General features: G+C 42.7%; 1 long non-coding RNA gene across 1 annotated transcript in view; it reads right to left on the reverse strand.

Moving 5' to 3' along the window:
* Nucleotides 1-1603: 1603 nt before the first annotated feature.
* LOC112471030 overlaps nt 1604-17924 on the reverse strand; it is a 34146-nt gene continuing 17825 nt past the window's right edge. Inside the window, exons 2-3 of the long non-coding RNA XR_003043192.1 lie at nt 7424-7551; nt 1604-2153 (exon numbers count right to left, since the gene is read on the reverse strand). This is a non-coding gene — a long non-coding RNA (uncharacterized LOC112471030). The remainder of the gene's footprint in view (nt 2154-7423; nt 7552-17924) is intronic.

Raw genomic sequence — 17924 nt, forward strand, 5'->3', positions numbered from 1 at the left:
CCACACCGCAGCTGCCTGATGTGAGTTTAATGGCCTTCCTCTGGGCTCCTAGAGCCTCTCACTCTACACCGTGTTTGCCTGTTTGCTTGTCTGTCATCTCCTCTGCTATGGAGGCTAAAGGTCAAAGTATATATCTTTCCTATTTGCTTCTCATGGCAGGTATGGCGCTTGGTGCAGTGTGGGCATGTATAAGTGTTTGTTGACAGATTCTGAGTGATGAAATTTAAGGTGTTATTAAGGCTTATCTCACTGCTTTCACAAGGTCTTTCCTCATCTTTTGACCCAACATAATCTTATTTAATTCAGAACAACCCAGAGTATTTTCTGTCTTCTTCTATCATGGAATTTGTAGCAAGTCACCTCACTCTCTGGCCTGATGACAGCAACAATACCCACTCTGAAGCTATGAGGAGACTTTGAAGGGATTGAGGAAGAGAAGCTACCAGGGAGAAAGGCTTCAACTTTTGTTTCGTTTTCTCTACCTATCCTTTTTTTTTTGTGGCACCAGGGACACATTTAGAGATGAGTTAGGATTAACCCTCAGCCATGCATTCATTTCCTTCCCTCCTCTGGAATGACTGACTCTCTGCAGGGTTGACTTCTCTTCTGTGGAAGTCATTTGATCCTTCCCACTGGCTTCCTGTGGGTGACATATACCTTGGTGATTTCCCAGAGTCTTCTAGAAAGTGGTCCTCAAGTCTCATTACTCACTGAGATCACTGGAGAACATTCAATGACACATCTCTGCAGCCTCACTCCATAGATTCTGATTTTATCAATGTGCCATGGGACTTGTGCATGCTCCAACTTACACAGGTCATGGCTGGGACCCCTTTAGAAATGTGAACTAAATGGTCCCCAGGAAGCCTCTAGACTATAACCCTATAACCCTATATGTTTAAGCATGTAGCTCCCCAGACATGTAGAATCTTAGAAGTTGATGCTGAAATGGCTATTAGAAGTCAACTGGCCCAGCCCTCTAATTCTCAGATTGGGAAACTGAAGCCCAGAAAAGATATGTTATGTGGCAAGACCAGGACTTGAACCTGGGTCTCCAAACCCAGTTTAGTGCTTCTTCCATTAACCCAGGCTGCCATGTGGGATAGTGCATAGCTCTCTGCACCAGGGGATTGGGTGGGGAGGTTCTTAACACTACTTTCAAATGAACTACTAAGGCTCAGAACAAGTCTACACTAACCACTGCAGAAGCCTACACCTCCCATGGGCTTTGGCCAAAGCTGTTCATGGCTGTTGTCCAGACACTCATCAACAGAAAAATTCCGAAATCACTGAAATTAGAAAGGGATGGGTTTGAACACTAACTCTACCAATCATGAGCTGACTGACCTTGAATAAATCACTTCTGTGAGCTCCAGTTCTCTCATCTGGGCAATGAATAGTTGGTGACACAGCGATGACAATGCTGCCCAAAATAAAACGTGAGAGTCAGGCTGGTGTCCTCTGACGCCCCTCACGGCCCAGCAGTCATCAAGTCCTGGTGATTAATAAACCAATTTCATTCATTCCCTCATTTCTCTCCAGCCCCACCCCGGATGGACACACACACACACACACACACACACACACACACACACACACACAATTTGAGTTTAGGCTTTTATTCTTGTTGCAGTGGATTTCCGCCATAGTCCCCTAACTGATTGCTCTGTTTCTAGTTCCTACTCCTCCTGTGCACCCTCCTCACCAAAGCTGAGTCTTCTTTAGAAGGGATATCTGAAGCTATCATCCCATCACTTAAAACCTTTCCACCCATCTTGGGATAAATCCAAACCTCTTACCTTGCCTTCCAGGGTCTGGTGTCTGCCTACCCCTCTGGCCTTACTTCTCATCTTCCCCGATCCATCTGTTCCCATCCTTATATCCGAAGCCCGGTCACTCCAGGTCCCTTCAGTTCCTGCGGGAAGCCCTCGCTGACTTCCCCAAGTCTGAATTAGGACCCATCCAAGTGCTCCCAGGACTCTGAAATTCTATAATACCCACAGAATGCATCATAACTGGCCCTTTATTTGACTCTGCCCTGCACAAGTGCCATAGGCAGAGACCACCTCCATCTTCATCTTCGTTGCATCCACAGTGACAAGGACTATGCTGGGCAATAGGGTAGGTACTTCTTCTTCTTTTTTTTTTTTGATCTGTAAAATGATATGATAGTGATTTAACAGGATTGTCACCCAGAGTAAATGAGAAAACACATGCACAGACCTGCACAATGTCTGACACTCAGCAGTGATCAATAATCAGGTTTTCCCCATCCCTGTATCCTTTCCAGTTTTTATAGCTCATGTTCTGAGTTCTAGTCCAAGTTTTGCTTCTAACCAGTTCCTCGGTTTCTCTGGTTCTCTGTTTCCTTTCTATGAATTTGACTATATGGCCCTCATCAGCTAAAACAAACAACCACAGGGGCAGTAACAACAACAACAACAAAATAACACCAAAACCCCCTAAATTCTAAGAGTCCGTGAACTCTTTTCCCTTCCTTCTTCCCGGCTCATTTCCTCTCCCCTAAGAATCAGGAATCAGGAAGGACACAATCTATAGCTCCTCACCAGCCTATTCTATACATATTTCAGGGACAATTTATCAGGCTGTTAGAAAATATTTTATTTTCTCAAGTCCAGAGAAATTCCTTCTGGGGTCAGGTCTGCTTCCTTAATAGGCATAAAATGTATAACTCCTGGATCTTGGCATACGATAGCCCTGGGGACTGTAAGTATCTCTTTGTTCCAAGGCTGAGTCCTGCCTGAGTGATGACAGGCCAAGTTTCCCCCACACCCTGTACCTCGCCACTATGCAGTCATCCTGAGTGCCGCCAAGAGGGTGAGGGGTGGAAAGTGGGCAGGGCAGCACCGACTGCAAGGGAAGCTGAAGAAAGATGCTTGCACACACCCTTGCAGCTACTGTCACGCTACTGTGGCTGCCAACAAGTCACCTGGAACCTTTGGGCAAGAAGCAGGAGGAAGAAGGAGGCAAGAGAGGTGCTTAGCTTCTTGCCCTGTCCTTGGCATACTTATTCTTCCAGTTAACCTTCGTTCATCTGCCTCAGCTTATCTAAGAGTTCCAAGGCTCTCTTCTACAGTCCTGCCTTCATGGTAGCTGTTGAGTCTCCACCGGACCACAAGCTGGTGCAGAAGCAGGAGAGAGTCTAGCTGCCTACTCCGGGCTGACAGGGACCTGCAGCGCGGCTTTCACGTTCCTGGGCATCCTACCTAGGAAAGTCCATTCTGGGGTCTCTTCTTTTGTCTACAACGACTCTGGAACCCGCGAGTCCATCCTCAAAAGTGCAGGAGTCACTACTCCAAAATAAAGATATCTATCAATTCTGGGTGAACATGCCTGCTAATTGCTTCATGGAATGCACAGTCCCTGAGCTCCTTTCTCTTTAGAATTTTACCGAGCAACTGATTATGGAAGCCTCTTTCCTACCATCCCCAACTAAAAGAAACAAGCCAACCCAGGAGTTTACTACCTAGCACAGGAAACAAGACAGATATACAAATAGTCCAAGAGAGAACTGGGTAAATGCTACAATCCAACCCAGGGCAGATATCATGGGAAAAGATTGATTCTGGCTGGAAAGAACAGAAAGGTTTTACACAAGAGACCACATCTGAGCTAGACCCTAAAAGGAGAGTTGAATTTTTATGAACAAAGACTTTCTCACTGGCTCTGTTGAGGAAAGCTGGGTTTACTTGACTTGGGAAAAACTCTTTGGGTTCCAGTAAACTGTGTTCCTAGTCTCAACTACTATTTTGGATACTTGAGTAAAAGGATTGCTGTGCTGCGTGACATTAGACAGTCACCTTATCTCTCTGGGCTTCAGTTTTCTCCTCTTTGAGTTGTGTGCCCAGCGGCTCTTTTCCTACCTTTTGTCCTCCTGAGAGGCAGAAACCCAGCATATGGCTGGAGATACACTATGTGCACCACAAAGTTATTCTAAATAGAATTTATCATTGGAATGTTAAGTTCCTCTAGGATTAACATTTCGTCATCTCCCAGGTCTCCAATACATTCAAAAAAGGAAATAAATAAGCTGTGGATTTCTACCTGGAAAAAGTTAGTTAAAAAATCACTACTACATTATCATATTGGAGAAAATTACTATTTTTAAACCAGATCAGAAAGGCAGACAACCCAAAAGAGAAACAGGAGAAAGGTTTAAAGAAACCTTCATAAAAGAGGACATCCAAATGGCAAACAAGCCTGTAAAAAGATGCTCACTTTCATTAGTCATCAGGAAATACAAGCGAAAACCACAATGTAATACCACTCCCTCCCACCAGAATGGCTAAAACAGACAATAGCAAATGTCAACAAGGATGTGCAGCAACCCAAACTCTCACACATTGCTCGTGGGTGTATAAAACAGAACAATTCCTTGGAATAATGTTTGGCAGCATCTAGCAAAATGAATGTGTGCATACCCAATGACTCAGCAGTTCCACTCCCAAATGTATTCACCCAACAGAATTACATACATGCAATGTTCATAACCAAAGACTGGAAACAGTATAGCTTTCTATCAACATCAGAATAGATAAGCAAATTGTTGATAATTACACAACTGGAATACCACATAGTAATAAAAATGAACAAACTATATACAGCATCATGGACAAAGCTCACTTATATCATGATGAACAAAAGAAACCAGACACAGAAAAGCATAAGTTACAAGAGTCCATTCACATGAAGTTCAAGAACAGGCAAAACAAATCATGTTGTTGGAAGTCACAATAGTGGTTACCCTTGAGGAGGTAGATTAATGAGTGGAAGGGGACACAAGTGGGGCTTTTTGTGATTCTGGTAATTTTTTTCTGAATCTAGGGGGTGGTCATATAGATGTCTTCACTTAGTGAAAATTCATTGAGCTGTATACTAATGATTATGCACTTTTCAGGATGTATGTTACACTTCAATAAAATTTACATTAAAAAGAAAAAACTGGTCAGAACCTGCTTTGGCTCCATATCTACATTTCAGACAGGAGAAAACAATTTATGGATGAGAATTGAGAAGCAGATGTTCTAATTTTCTCTCTCTCTCTTTTTAGAGATCTATTATTTACTGACTTATAATTTTCATGCAAAAAATTCACCAGTTTTAACTGTAGAATTTTATGAGTTTTGAAAAATGTGCAGCAGTTTACCCACCACAATGATGGGGTAGATTATTTCCATTACTGCAAAGTATTCCTGGTTCGTTCTCTATAGTCAGTCCCTTCTTCCTATGCCTGGTTACCACGATCTGCTTTCAAAACTTCACTATAGTTTTGCCATTTCTAGAATTTCATATAAGTGGGTCATAGGACATCCTCCTTAAAGGATTTCTTTTAAACATGACCATGCACAGTGGGTTATAATCAGGTCCAACCGAGTGTATCACACAGCATTTATCCCCTAACACCACTCTACCTACCCTGGCAAAAGGCACAGGATCCTTCATGAATGTTCTATGTTACAATGAAATTGGCTGGTTGATAGCTGCGTACCCTACACTCAAAGAAAAATTATGGGACGGATGCCCCAGAAGACAGAACTAAGACTGAGGGAGCAGTGGCATGGGAGGCTATCGGCAGCTTAACAGAAGAACAATTTCTCCCAAAGCCAGAGCTGATTAAACCCTGAAATGTGCTGAACTCAAAGCGAGTCAGCTTCCTGTTCAGAGTGGACAAAGAGAAAGTCAAAATGGCTAGCCATCCAGGTGTCAGAGAGGGCATCCAGGCAGGAAAGTGGACTCAATGGCTTTTAATGCCTAATCCAAATCTAACACCCTATTAGACCTAATTGGGCTCTAAAGCAAATCAGAAATATTTTTTTAACATCAAGTAGGATAAAGCAAAAGAAAACCTCATTGGTCAAAGGATATATTTTACAATAAGCCTAGAATCAATCTTCAGCTACTGGGAGGGGCTGTAACTCAAGACTAGAGAAGCTTATTGGAAGGAAACAAAAACATAAGAAACACTTATAATTAGAAGATAACGAACCAGTATTTTTTTTTCTTCATCAATTCTGTTAATGCCTTCAGGTTGTGAATTTAAGGAGGAAGTAGAAGAGATATTTTTCAAGGCAACATCTCAGTACTTGCTAAAACTCTAATTTCTCCTCTCCAGTTAACACAGTGGGTTTGGCAAACCCCACCCAATTCAATCCAGTGAACATTAGCTGGGCCTGCAAGGCACTCAGTTGAGCATTGCACAGGAAAGGGCATGAATGAGCTACAGTCTCTTCCTTCAAAGTACGATAAGCTTGTGCATGACCCCATCTCGGCCAGCTCAAGATGCTGTAATGGGGGGAAAGCACTAACTCCCACATGAGCAGAAAAGTTAAGGTTTGAGGGAGAATAGGCTGCTTATGCTGGACCGTAAAGAATAAACCGATGATCCATGATGAGATGCAACAGCATGGCATACTTTGGAGGATTTTCCAAAAGCCAGACCATTTGTTTATTTCTTGTTTAAATCTTTTTTGAGAACGAGTGGGCTTATCTGGAGATATTAATAGAAAATGTTGGCTTTGTCCATTTTCTTCAAGAGACACTTAGTAGAATTTCCTGAAAATAACAACAATAAGAAAATGAGCCAGAACTCTAAATAAATGGGTTCTATTTGTAAGATTACAAGATTTAGCTGAGCCTTGCTTTCATCATCTGAAAGATAAATGAGATTGTCCTAAATCAGCAGATTTCATTTGGACTGCAAGGAAACTCAAGAGTAAGGGGGAGCAGGGCGAAGACCCTCACACCCATTTCACCCACAGGGGCTCTACTTTTGTGTCTCAGTAGGGTTTCATTTGAATGAAGAGTTGTGCTACTTTAAAAAGTTAAAATGCAGGGCTCACTAAGTCAAGGGGGTTGTCCTGCATCCAGAGTCTGAGGCTTGTGTGATCTCCTCCACGTACAAGTTCAGAACATTCTGTGATTTAACGTATTTATTTTCATTCATTATGACATTGTTATATAACATTTCTTTTCTCTACTATTTTTCTATCCTCAGACTTAGAAGTTTTCTTCTTTTCTTTTTCTGCCTCATTTTTTCTCATATCATTTTTCTTTATTGTCCATTGTGCTTTCCCATTCACTTTCCTTCCTTTTCAGGTATGTGCATAGAAAAGTTAACACGGCAGGCCTGACACTGTTATCCTTAGAAAAATCTGCTTGCAGAACTGGTCTTTGGCTAATGTCTGAGAACTTAGATTTTGGGAGGGTATCCACCATTCCCTAAATGAAAAGAATGGATCCCCATGCTAAATTGTTTGTACAAACCATGCAGTGTATGCTTTCCTTCCGGAAGTCTAAAATTTTGGTACATGCTAGGCAGAGGGTTCCTAGGTGACTGTCCTCCAATAAAAGACCTTGGGCTTCTGGGCTCAGGCAAGTTCCCCTGGTAGACAGCATTTCATACCTGTTGGAAAAATTGAGTGCGTCCTGCATGACTCCACGGGGAGAGGACGCAGAAGCTTGGGTCTGGTTTCTTCCGGACTTTGTCCCACACACCTTTTCCCTTTGCTGATTTTGCTCCGTATCCTTTCACTGTAATAAATCACAGCTGTGAGAAATGGCAATGCAGCTCTTTCTTCAGGCCCTCCATGCCCTGGCCTTCTAGCCGAGATCTCCTGGCAGCTGTAACGTTAACCCTGTAAATGCTGAATTTGCCGCTTGGGATTTGAGTAAATTTGCAATGAGAAAAACACTATAGGCGACATCCTGTGAGTCTTGCTAGTGAATCATTGAATCTTTCGGTCGTCTTGGGGACCCCCTCCCCCAACCCTGCCCTGACACAGAGAGTCAGAGATGGGCTTCGCTAGAACAATCCTGACTCTGACATATGGTAAAAGCACTGTTTGGGTAAAGGAAGGATGAAGGGGCTGGAGAAAATGAAAGTTTGTTGTCAGGATGGCTGTGGGGACACTTGCTGATCTAAAACAGCAGCTGAGCTGCTGCCTATCGTGAGAGGGAAAAGTTGCCTATGGAATATAAATATGATTCTCCAACTCTGGGAGACTTGGCTTGCTGGCTCCCCTGGCTGCTTTTGTCAACACTGGCTAAAATGATGGGGGGAAAGTCCAGCCTGAGGGATGCCTTTGGTTTTATTCTCTCCTCTAGACGGGAAGAATAAGGGCCCAACTATTCCAAGAGGTGAGCTTTGGGTGGGCCAAAGTGGTTCAAAATTTGCATTTGTTTCTTCCTCCAAGTGGGAGTGAAAAGTCAGTTCCCAGGAGCAAGACTTTGGATAAACTAGAGAAAAAACAAAAGAGGCTGCAATGCAGGCATTTCTTGGGCCCGCATTCCCCTGTTGCAACGTTAACTCTGTAAATGCTCCTTTACTGCTTGGGATTTTGAGTGAATTTGCAATGAAAAAAAAAAAAGGGGGCGGGGAGGGGAGATTTTTAAAATGCCTTTGTATTTTGGGGCTATGGCATCTGGATATATGATAAAACTGAGGACAAGTGTTAAAGGCTTGTCATTTCATAAATGGTAGAGGAATCATCCTCGTCAGGAAAAACTACAAAAAAAAAAAAAAAAAGATTAGTGGGATACAACTTCTTTGCTTTTTTGCCACTGATAGCAAATTAGAATTTAAACTCTTTGGATATTAAAACAGAGCAAGTTTACTTACTGATGATTTTTACCATGATTTTGCCTATTGAAGCCTCTCGGAAAAGGCAATTGACCTGAAAAGAGAGGCGTTCATCAGCCGAAAACACACTTTTGGATTTTAAAAAGCAGTTTTCAGTAGCTAATGACTTAAATCATATCAGATCTTCGCTGCCGTTGCTCGTGCGCGTAGCTTCAGTGGCTCAATAACTCTCCACTCTTCTGCACACACCCTGTGAGGCGGTTTTGTTATTAGACGAAGTCCGCTCCAGAAAAGGCTACTCTCTGGATCAAAGACCAGATGAAAGGGATGGGGTGGGGAGTGCGTATGTAAACCCATTGTGAAAGTTATTAAAAATTTAGGATTTCATCCCAACTCATTCCTGAACATGGTTATCTTTGGTTCAGTTGTGTAAACACGCCTTCTTGTCAGAAGGCTCTTGACTTTTGTGCCTACAACACTTCCGGGTGAAAGTTTTAAATGACCATAGGTGATGATTTTAAATGATAAAGCTCTGGTTGCTAAATGGGACACAATGAGTTTGAAACAAGAGAACAACAAAAAACCCTGGCAGTTAGGGAGGCTGAGGAGTGGGGAAGGGGGGGTGGGGGTACTCATGCTCTGTTTTTCAAAATTGTCTCTGGAAGCTTCCCCTCTTCCCCTTGTCTCAGGAAGACTCCCCAGCTGAGCCGCCTTTCCAAGCTGCTGGGAAGCTTTCAACTCAAACCCACCGCTGAGCCTCTGATCACACCTGACAGTTGTGACTACAGGACAGCAGGCAGGAGCCCAGCTCTTACACTTCCCACAAAGAACACCACCAGATGCCTCCACACTGGGAGGCGGATGAACTTAGTGTCACAGACAAGCCAGCTGTTTGTAACCGACAGCCTCGGGCAGTCCCTCCGAATGCAAGGACTGAACTGAATTAACGGCAAGGAACTGGAAGCCTGTGGAGGGAGTCCCCACCCTATGATGGGATTGAACACTGGGGGGCCTGTTACCTGTACTGCCTGTCTAATGTCTGTCCTGCTCAGAGTGTCTCAGTAACTGTCAACTCTTTGTTTCCAGGGATCCTGCGTGTGTCCTCAGGATTGCACTTCTCACCCAGGAAGCCATCAGTCAGCTACAACTTAATGCCCAGAGACATGCTGTACCTCAGCTAACGCCTCAGGCCAGTATAAAAGGCTCACACTAAAACATAAGGTGAAAACCACCTGGCTTTCTAAGACAGAACTTTATGGTTACTGGCCTTTGTTTTAACTGGCTAAGTCCAGAACCGCAAAAGGGCATGACCAAGGTCAGTCCTGCAGGGTGGTCTCACCCTACTGCGTGCGCTCCTTTCGCTCTAGTGTGTCTTGGCCAAGGGCCGAGGGGGTGGACTGTGCAGAAAAGAGTGAACGCAGCAGGTCTGAGACTGACACTTTTAGAAAGACCTGCTGGCAAGTTTGGCCTTTGGCTGGCATTTGGGAACATGGATTTCGAAAGGGTTCTCGCCATTCCTGAAATGATGAGTGGCTGACAGTGCTAAGCTAGCTGTTTGTACCAACAATGTGTTTTATGCTGAACATCCACTTTCCTTATGGGAGTTGGGAATTTTGATACGGGCTAGGCAAAAGGCGATTCAAATTGAGGCCGAAACATCGTTGGAGGCAAAAATGACGAACGTGAAATGATCCTACTTCAGGCACATCATGAGAAGGCAGGGTTCTTTGGAAAAGGCAATAAATGCTGGAAAAAGTAGAAGGCAGCAGGAAAAGAGGGATCCCGAACATGAGATGGATTGACTAAGAAAACCTGTAAGCAGGAGTCTACAGGGGCTGAGCAGAGCTTTTGAGAACGGGATGTTGTGGACACCACTCATTCACGGGGTGGCCAGGAGTCGGAGTCGACTCCTGGGCACATAACACACACGCAGGAAGAGGGTGCTTACGTGATGACCCACGATATAAAACTTTGGACCCCTAGGCTTGAGTGAGTTTCCCTGGCAGCTAACGTTTCACAAGTTTCATCACGGTTTGTTGCTGGAGAAATAAGTGCGCCCTGTGTGACTCTGCTGGGAGGCTCAGTTAACACTCTTGAAAGCCTGAGCCCAGATTCCTTTGCTCTTTGCCCCACGTGCTTTTCCCTTTGCTGATCTTGCCTTGTGTCCTTTCACTGTAATAGATCATAGCTGTGAGTACGACTATACGCCAAGGTCTCGAACCTGGGCGTGGTTTTGGGGACACCCACACAGGATGGAAAAAGGACAAGAAGGATTAAAGAGACTTATAGGAAGAAAGAAGATCGCACAATCCAAGAAAATGGGGAAAAAAGGGACAACGAAAGGAAATGAGGGCAAGAACCAATATATTAGTAGAACTGAACTTGGTGGCTACTGGGGCCGTCGCACTCAATGCGAGTTCAAGGGTTCACAAAATTGTTGAAAGGACAGTCCTGAGATGACCCCTGGCACAGCACTACTGTTTCAAGGAATGAAACGACCAACACTTCCAACTCTACTGGAAAACATGGGCAGAAATTATAATAATCCTTTACAGGATGTACAAATATACAAGATTTGAAAACTCATCCATTTTGTTGAAATTTCATAGCCATTTTGTGAGGCAGGCTGGACAAAGATTATTATTATTCTTAATGCACAGAGCACTTAAAGGCCTCCTGTTCCTAGAGTCAAAATTAATTGCCTCATCTGTTTATGCTTGTTTGGTAAAACTTACCATGATCTACCATGTATGCTGGTTCATTGTGCACATCTATATCTTTCACTAGACTTTGATTTCCTTAAAGGGGCCTGTTCTGACTTTTTTTTTGTCTTGTCTTTTTTTGGGTGGAGGGAAAGGATAATCTTTTCTCATGATAAATTAATTGTGGGAAAAATAATAAAAATAAAACAAAATAAAAATTGCATGTGATCCCCATTTTATTCATCACTGTATCCCACAAGATCCAAGAATAATCTGGCATATAGTAGGTGTTCAATCAATAATTCATTGATCTGTTGTCAGCTAAAGGTTCTGGTTATGATAACACCTGCCTCACGGGGGCTGTCCAGAGGATTAAATGGGATCATGGATATAAGCGAACTTTGCAAACTGTGAAGCACTTTGTGGATCTAACATATAATTCAATCTAATTATAATTATGCATCCTCAACTCTATGTTCATTTAAAAATATAAGATGAGAAGATGACTGTGTTTTCCAAGTGAGCTATTGACCCATTGCTTATAGGGGTTTTGATTATATTATAGATAAAGGACCTGAAAGTCTGAGAGCCCCGAAGACTCACGCAAAGTTACACAGACTTGTTTGTACCTCTGTCCATCTGTGGTTTCCCTTCAGAAATAAGATTTGACTTTATAATTTGTTCTTACTTAATTTCTAAGTAATGCTGTAATGCTTTTAACATTATCAATAGTTTTTCCCTTGCTCTCTTCCTTTTTTGTTTTACTTATCAAAATCATCACAAACTCTTAACACACAAAAAAAGTCATACTATCTCTTTATAGGGAGGTGGAAAGAACATGAAAATCGGAATCAGACGGACGTGGGTTTGAATCTAGGCTCCGCTTCTTAGTAGCTGGATAACTTTGAGCAAAGGATTTAATTTCCAAGAGATTTATTGATCTGAAAAATGAAGACAATAATATCTACTTTCTAAAGTTATGAAGATTAAAGATAGTGTATGTGGAGTATCTAGCCCTAGGCTGGCACCTAATAGGCACTCTATTAAGATATCATTTATAGATGTTGAGTATCATTGTCATTGTCATTGTTACTATTATTAATAAGTTGAAACAGGAGAAAGAACAACACAAATTTTGGCTTGGAGAACCCTAGTGAAACTGGTCTAGCAGGTCACTTGTGAAACCAACCTCAAAAGGTTTTTCCCATAAGAGACCACAAAAATAAAATATTAAAGTCAGCAACTTCTACCTCTGAGGTGAGGCACTGAGTAGAATCAACAGCCTCATGTAGGTGTGAGATTTCTTTTGGGCATCAGCTTCACTGCCTACCCGTGACTAAGTGAACATGGAGACAAGGGATAAGAATGGCCGAATTTGTCATCACATCTCATGAAAGACTGTCTCTGGTAAGGACAGAGACAATTAGGGTGGGGAAGGGCAAATCAAACTTCAATGAAGAGAATGAGGAATGATCGGAAAGAAGCAATATACAGAAGTGGAACATGTCAGCTTGAAATCACAAGTCATGATGGTACCTGCTTAACTCAATGATCTCTTTTAAAAATATGCCAGTGCTTGGGGTCAAACTGCAGTAGTTAGAAAATGTGAAGCAAGGAAAAAGCTGTAAACATAACCAGAAGAAGCAGAGTGTCAGTGAGCAGGGAGGGAGCTCAAAGGTCACCCAGTCCAGTGATTTTCTTACGGCCACTGGAGTCTTCAGAGATGCCTCAGGGACTCCACAAATCATAAAGTATTTCTTGACAAGAGGACGGCTATTCAAGCTTTTAATCTGTTTTTTGTTCCAGTGCCAAAGATCTAAAAATTAGGGATATATCCCAGTGTCTGTCTTTTATATAGGAATCTAAAGGCCAGAGAGGGCAGTTCACTTGTTCGGAGAAACACAAGGTCAGAGCTGGGTCTTCAGCCCATAAGTCTTGCTTCCCTATCCCACACAGGAATATTAGACAGACACACTGGTGACCTATTCCAGTTGACATATGATGCCAGGTGTGGGGCTCTTCCTTCCCCAAACCTATAAGAGGTCTTCATGAGAGCCCTCCTCTTGACATCAGGGGTTGAGGTCCAGAAGGGGTTAAAGATTTTGGGATTGGCAGGGTCCCACTTCTCAAACATGACATCCTCAGATTACTTTTGCCTGCTTATAATAGGACAACCTCTTACCCCAGCTTCCTGATCTATGCTGCTCTGGCTTAGTCTTTTTTCACTGCCTTTTACCTTCTTATCCCTCTGGGCTTGGCCTGGGCCCAGTCACTGTGCACTGAGAGGTGCTAGACTGCTCAGCTCCCTGCTTTATTGATTCTCATTGAGCCTCAGTGGCTTCTATTTCCTGGCAGTGTCCTAGGAGAACTAATCAATTCTATTCATAAGAGTTCTCAAGTTCTTAAAGCTGGAAGAAAACTCTGAAGCCATGTAATTTAATCCCTTAATTATGCAGGTAAGGAAATTGAGGTGCAAGAAGGCCATGTGGCTCATACAAAGCTACACAGTAAGACCAGGATTCAAAGTCAGACCTCTTGATCCAACAGCCAAATGCAACACCTAAATCCAACACTATGCTCTCTTTTAATCTGAATCAGTTTAAATCAACACCTACTTATGGAATGTCTATTATGTGCATTTTAGGAACAGGAAAGAGGAGGACAGACACACGAGAAAGAGGCAGAAATCACGAATCGATCTGTGAATCACGAAAAGAAGCTGTGAAGGATGCATTTGCCATCCTTAAGAAGTTTATAGTCCTAGAGAAAAGATAAGACAAGTATATAACACAAGGCAAAATACGAATGCTCTAAAAATGGGTTACACATGTTAGATTAAAGAAAAGGAAGTTTAAGATGCTGCTGGAAAAAGGCTTCAGGGAGGAGGTAATATTTAAAACAAGTTAAATCATTTGACACCCATTCCAGCTCTCTTCCAGTTGGCCCTTAGAGGCTAGAAAGCAAAAAATATTCCCTGACTCTCCGGCAGCTGGGGATGGCTAGGTGACTGCATTCCGGACAATGAGACACAAGCAGGTTTCTTCTAGAACAACTTCTATCATTGCTACCTCTTTCTTCCTGCCTGGACCTCGAGTAAAGCTTAGACGACAGCAGCTGTACCGAAGGCAGGTAGAGTAGGGAAGATGGAAGGAGCTTAGTTCCTGAAAGGAATCCATGACGAAGCTACTGTACCCGCCCTAGACTGCCTGCCCCTGAACTTCTTGTTGCATAAGATAAATTAATCCCTGTTTGAGGCAGCCAATGTAGCAGAACTTTTCTCTTATGCAGCTGAACCCAAACCTGACTGGTTCACAGGCCTTGGAAAAGTCAGAATTTCAACAAGCAGAGGCCGAGGGCAAGAAAGGTGTAAGCAAACATGCCAGGATAAGCAAAGCATGGGGCATGTTCTTAGCAAAGCAAGAGCGAGGACAGAGGGAGATCGGAAGAAAAAATGAGAAAGACAGGCTAAAGTGCCAGCCTGTTCTGGGTGACAGAACACCAGAGGGGTTCATGGTAGGGGTGTGGACTTCACTCAGAAAGTAGAGAGGGATTAGTGAAAGAGGTGAGCAGCACTGTTTTGGGGAAATTGATGTTAGTTACCTGGCAGTAAGCACCTGGTGCCTCAGAGAGTGTACTTTGGCCCCGGATGAGCAGGCTGGGTGGCTGGTGAGGAGCCTCAAGCAAGAGTGGGTGGCCTACTTCAGTCTAATCTGCAGTATGTACTTTACATTCCTGTTTGCTTACTATTTACATGAACACCAGCAACCACAGTACCGCAAACTCACTCGCATTCTGAAGGCACTACTCTCGCTGTGTCACTTTCTTCCCACAGCAATTGTCAGGTTGGCAAACCACAGCTGGCTTCTAAAGTGTGCCCTGATTTGACTGCAGTACATTTTAGGCCACATCTATCTTCACCGAGAATGGTCAAAGATGGAAGCAATAATAAGATATATATAATAAATACATATCTCTCTCAGATCACGTGTGTGTGTGTGTGTGTGTGTGTATATAGGTATACACACACACACAATCTGAGATCATAGATAGGAAAATGGAAGTAAGAAAGATACCTAATGTATGACTGCCCTGAAGAAGTTTAAGAACTCCAAGGCTGCTACATGAAATAAATTCTTCCCAGGTTGTACTCGTCTGTTTGTGTTCCTTTGATTTAGACACTTGAGCTTCAGAGGCAGTGGGATGCAGTGGAAAAATACTGCTTCCAGTCTGGTTCCAACTAGCTGTTTGAACTTAAAAATTTTTTTTAATTACCACTCCCTAGACTTCAGTCTCCCCACTATCTACCTCTACATCGGGAAGTCTGGACCCGAGAAACAGGTCTCATTTTCCAAGATCCCTGTGCAGCCAGCAGAGGGCCCCCCACTCTCTCCACATCTAGACGACCTCTGTTCTGAGTTCCCAGTTGATTGCTTGATGCAAATAACCCTGTTTGTTCCATGGCCAGGGTCAGTGCATGTCGCAAAAACTCAATAAATCCTTACTGAGTGGGTAAATGAGGTGGCACAGTTATTCTTTGATAAGGGTTTTAGGAGAGAAGTACAAGTCTGAGACCACAGACGGCAATTAACTGGCACCATCATGGTGGCATTCCCAAGCCCCAGGCTGGTCAGCCCTAGGAGAGGAGAGGCCAATCACTGGTTTACTATAAATGGTTTCTGCAGAGAAGTTTTCACTTACAAACACTGTTGAGAATAGGGTTAAACGAATGCACCACACAAACAAATAGACAGGACAAGGAAATAAGGACAGATATAAGAATTCAAGCCTCATATATTATTATAATTATCACCTTGTTCAGTGAACATCTATTCAACATCACCAGATCATCTACTATGGGTTGAACACAGGAGATATGAAGACAAATAAGGCAGGGTCCCCTCTCTCCACAAGAGTACTGCAGAAAAGGCAGAGAAAGTAAGTACAGAATAATGTGCTAAGTATCTAGGAAGAAGGGACCCGGGAGAATATGGAAACTGGAACTTGAATAATAAAAAATAATAATATTAATAACAATACCTTTATATAGTGCTTGGCATGTACCAAGTACCGTTGTAAGCATTTTACATATATTAACCCACTTAAATCTCACAGTAATCTTACCAGATACCTTTACAAATAAGGTCAGTGAAGCTCAGAGAGCTTAGTAACTCGCCCAAGATCATACGGCTAGAAATGTGGCACAGTCAGGATTTAAACGCAAGTGGTCTGGTTCCAGAGTCTATGTTTTTTAGCTCTAGGGTGTACTTTTTCTCTAGGGATGAATAGTATACCAGATGAGAAGGAGAGAAACCTTCTGGGCAAAGGCAATGGGGAACAGCAAGTCATTCCATATGTATAAAACACAGAGTACATGAGGGTAGAAATAGCAGGTAAGGTTGGACAGATAGATTGCGACCAGAGTTAAAAATGATGAGAATTCTCAAACTTATGCCAGGAAGTTCTGACTAAGTCCTGTGGACTTGGGTCCTCAGATCTTTCCCCTAATGTCCTTTAGGCAAGGAGGGAACATGAGCTTTTAGGGGAATCTGGGAGTGTGGCTTGAAGAAACCTTCATGAATTTCTTTTGAAGTCTTCTATCACTATCTGAAAAATTCATGAGAATTTTCTATTTTATATCATGATAGAATTATGTTGTTTTAACATAAAAAAATGTTAATCACTCACAAGTTCAATGATCATTTTTCTACAGGGAACCCCAGGCAGACCTGTTTCCATCCTGATTCCCAGCTGGAGGCATAGCTGTACACATTGGAAGTCATTTAAGATGCCTGAGCCAGGCAAGGGCACCATCAGATCTGTCTTCAAAGATAACTCTTCAGAATAGCAATATCCTAGAAATAACTTTTTCATCAAGAGAAAACTGGTGAAATAAATTGCACTCAGGTAATAGAATATTCTAGTGCTTTAAAAACAATACGGACACCTCAGCATGCCCAGACAAGGGAAGCTCCCTGAGGTACCATATTAATGGAAAAGAGCTAAGTGTGGGCCCATGTGTATGGGGGATTCCCATTTGTGTTGGAGGTGTTGAAAGCCTGTGTTTTCTGCATATCCCTACACATGTGTGTTTGTACAGGCAGAGGAACATTCTGGAAGGGTATACAACAAACAGTTGTATCTCTGGGGAAGGGCACTGAAAATTCGAAGTGAGAGAACTTATTTTTCATTGCTTACTCTTCAGTACTATTCGAATTTTTACTATGTGCTTGTGTTACTTTTTCAAATAAAAAATTGATTAGTGAGTCTTAAACTGCTTCAAAACAAAAAGTAGAAAAAAAATTGTTAAGAAAAGAAAAACTGAAAAGAACTCCAGCAGCAGTGCATAATGGACAGAAGGTGGGGGAAAAAAAAAGCCTGGTTATAGAGAAAGACCTAGTATAAACCGACTGTCCTAGAAGATGATTAAAATTGAGCAAAGGAAGTGACAGCGGGGATAAAGATGATGCTTGAGAGATACCTGAGCAGTAAAGACTATAGGACTTGGCAACTCATTGGTTGTGGAGAGTAGAACGGAGGTTGAAGTTACGAATAACTTTGGTGATAAGACAGATGGGGGAGCTCTTCACTAATAGGAAGTATGCCAGAAATAGAGGCGGAATTTC

Source organism: Pteropus alecto, unplaced genomic scaffold (assembly GCF_000325575.1).
Source record: "Pteropus alecto unplaced genomic scaffold, ASM32557v1 scaffold45, whole genome shotgun sequence".
Lineage (NCBI taxonomy): Eukaryota > Metazoa > Chordata > Mammalia > Chiroptera > Pteropodidae > Pteropus > Pteropus alecto.